The sequence below is a fragment of the Hippoglossus hippoglossus genome, chromosome 5 (assembly GCF_009819705.1).
Source record: "Hippoglossus hippoglossus isolate fHipHip1 chromosome 5, fHipHip1.pri, whole genome shotgun sequence".
In the NCBI taxonomy this organism is placed as follows: Eukaryota; Metazoa; Chordata; class Actinopteri; order Pleuronectiformes; family Pleuronectidae; genus Hippoglossus; species Hippoglossus hippoglossus.
In genome coordinates, this window is record NC_047155.1 from 24,048,369 (window position 1) to 24,051,842 (window position 3,474).

General features: G+C 41.9%; 1 long non-coding RNA gene across 1 annotated transcript; it reads left to right on the plus strand.

Moving 5' to 3' along the window:
- The first annotated feature begins 833 nt into the window (after positions 1–833).
- LOC117761462 lies at positions 834–3,148 on the plus strand. The gene is made up of 3 exons (XR_004613833.1): positions 834–974; positions 1,579–1,746; positions 2,754–3,148. It is a non-coding gene; the product is annotated as an uncharacterized LOC117761462 (long non-coding RNA).
- The last annotated feature ends 326 nt before the right edge of the window (positions 3,149–3,474 follow it).

Genomic DNA, 3,474 nt, shown 5'->3' on the forward strand with positions numbered 1-3,474 from the left:
AACATCATGTGTTGTTCACTTCCATTTCTTCAGAGGCAGCAGCGAAAATAAGTTATTAGCCAAAGTCCTTCGACGCAAATCATACAGGCATCAAAACCAAGCCCTGAGCCTGAGTCACGTAGGTCTGGGATCTGTTATTGCACCCAACTCAAAAGACATCCCACAGAGAATGGAGACAGTAATCGGATTAGCCGTGGTTTTGAGAAGACAAACATTATATGTTCTGCTCCATCCCAAGACTTCCCCCTTAAGCCATCATCTTCATCAGGTGCCATTGTCCCTTATCTCCCTCCCTCAGCGGCCGTCCTCCAGCTCTGCTCCGGAGCCACAACACTCACAGCCAAGGCAATTTAGCCACATCCGACAATCCAATCACTTCCACAATGTATCTGTGTCAGTGTCATGGAGAGAGGGGAGGGGGCTGTTGTCCACTGATCTATAAAATGCAATGGATCGCTTGGAGGAAATAATTCAATTGCGTGCTTTAAATGGCTAATCTGACTGTTAGGGTGTAAACAGCAGGCAAACAATTACTTTATCACCTGTTCTTAGCTAAAAATGAAGAAAGTGCTTTGTATTACAACTATTGAAATGTTTTTAATGGACATCTTTTTTTACACAAGTCCTCCTCCCTGTATTGCTTTTTAAGTCCAGTTAAACCCTGCAGGGGACAGACTGTATCGATTGCTATGATGGCTGCCTCAGGAATACGAGGTTGTAATAAGAGCTTGAAGGCATGTCCTGGCCTGACTCTGCTCCCCCTGCGATGCAATCCCGAGATGTGCAGCAGGGCACAGGGCAGGAAGCACTAAATAATTCACTGTGATCTCTGGCCCACGTGTAATTTAGCTTGTATCCCCGATGGCTCCACCAAAAGACAGAAAGCGCTCTGTTTTACTCATCCGAAGGGGATCCCAACAGGAAGCCGCACTACACCTGCCTCTGGACCTGAGGCAGGTTAGAGCATGAAAAAGGTAAGAAAACTGCTGGTCTCATCAATATTCATGCAGGCAGTGCTGCAGGAGGGTGGAATCACAGCATGACGGAACAATTAGAGTATTCATGAAGGAAATTATACCAGGAAACCAAATAATGTTGCTATAAACTACTGCAATGCTGACTTCCTATCAGTGCTTGTAGATCTGCTCTACTTTATCTATTTTATTGTCTAATAACTGCTATGTCTATTTCAGTTGAAATGTACATTTACCATTACCCAACTCTCATGATAAACTGGTTTTCTTTGTGCAGCAACAGCTGTTAATTGTTACAATCAAGGGCATTGGATAATGAACAATGAAAATTAACGAGCCAGAGAATCAGATAGGAGATTTGTTGTTTTGCTTTATTGATTTTGCCAAGTTTACCCTTTTTGTGTTACTGTGGCCTGTACTGATTGCTGATGTATTATGTTATTTGTGGTCTTTTATCATTACTGGTCTTTTGTTGGTGTGCAGGGGCGCGGCTAGAAGTTTGAGCCCTATGGAATAATGTATCTAATAATATAATAACGGGCACTAAAGGAAGGTCCGTACCTTTCTTTGTGTCTAACAGTCGGCCCATTTTTCTCCCTTTCAGCTTCCTGTTGCCTTGCTTTTCATTTTTCATATACTGACTTCTCCGACGACGACATGTCAAATCTACAGACAGTTCACCTGTTCTGCTTGAAGTGCACCTACTGGAAAGCAAGCATCTTGATTCTGTGTGTCTACGCAAGATGAAACCATGCAAAGAACAGAGAGAGAGGTGACATATAAAGGCTATCCTGATCATTTTGTCATAATTTGAGAAACAAACCCCAAGTTTATTTCATGTACTTAACTTTCAAAAATGATAACATTGTGTGAGGGCCTCCTGACAGCGCAGGGCCCTTGGAAACCTAACCCCCCGCTCCATTAAGGTGCCCCAGTTAGTGTGTATTGAACTTGAATGCAAGATGTACTATTATAAAGTGAACGTTTTAAGTTGTCTATAATTTTAAAGTATTTTAATCACTTTCATTATAATTGCATCATCATGTAGTTTTCTGTTGTGCATTTTATTTGTGAAAAAAATGCATAACAGAATTTCCCTGTGTGCTGATGTCTGTGATTTTATCTTCTGTGTGGAATTCGCATCTGAGCTTGTTTTTTTCCCATGCTAGTTGTGTTTTTGTAAATATAGAGTGAATATGACAGCATTTTACTCTCTTTAGTCTCAAAACAAGAATAAAGAAGAATAAAGTTCAATATGATATTCCAGTGTCAAATGTGCACCAGTGTTCCAAGTAATCCAAAGTTCAGCAAATGTAATATTATTTTATTGATTCCAAGTGGACACTGATGAAATGCTGGTTTCATAAAACCTGATTTGGAATGAAATCATGATCATGGTTTAAAGCTAACCATTAGCTTAGCCTGTCACAGTTAGCATACTGTATCATGGTTTAACTTGGAGCTCTGTGGTGTTGCAGTTTCATTCAGTTATTAGCATCAGCTGTTTCATCCATGCTTTATAATCACTGGCTCAACTGCATGGCTGTGAGAGCGAGATAACGTCCAATCATATTAATGGAGATGCAACAAGTGTGCAGATGTTCTCATGGCAACATTTCAACACTCCACCTCAAACCGCACCTTGTGTGCTATAGTGTTGTTGTTGCTAATTTAGCTGAAATTCACTGTTGTTTCAATTCAGTTCTGTACCCAGACAACCCCGATCAGCTCAAGGCAGCAACCCCTCCACCCATTTCTCATTAAGAACCTCTTACACAGCAGGAGCCACAGTGTGGTGCTGGTGATGGGGGACCCCCTGCTGTCTGTCTGAGACAGGGTGTGTGCTTCCCGGTCCTCAGCTCCCTCTGCCTCAGTCACTGAACCTCATGACTCCATTGATCCTCCTCAAGCTGATCTAGTTTACCAGTGACTTCCGCTCAGTTCATCTAAAGGTTCATTAATGCATCTTTACGTATGAAAAGAAATACGTTTGTTTCCTACTGTGTAACCGCCACTGCCCATGTACTTCAATGTGTCCTCCACGTTGGCATGGCTGTAAGGAGCACATCCACTAGAGGGCAGCGCAGAGTCAAAGGTTTCTGACAACAACAAATATGGCGATGGTGGAGGAGGTTGTGATAATGTACGTTTTAAGAAAGAGGCTAAAGCATCTGTTTGTCGCTGTGCCCAGGTGATCTAACATCATATAGAGACCTGTAGTTTTCCTAAAAAAGTGACGCTATTGTTGAAATTTCTTCCTCATGTCCTATGATCGTCTGCTTGAACTACTGGCAAAACTGCCCCCCCCCCCACCGTATCTGTACACTTATCTAATGTAGACTATAAATTAGCCTTAATGAGGATGAGTCCACAACATGCTTCTAAACACCTTGATTATAGATAAGTGCCAGGCTGTTTCACGCTTATTGATGTAAGTAACACTTACATGTAAGTGAAGCCAACCGCTCAAAGGAAAAGAATTTTAACAGTAACTTAAACC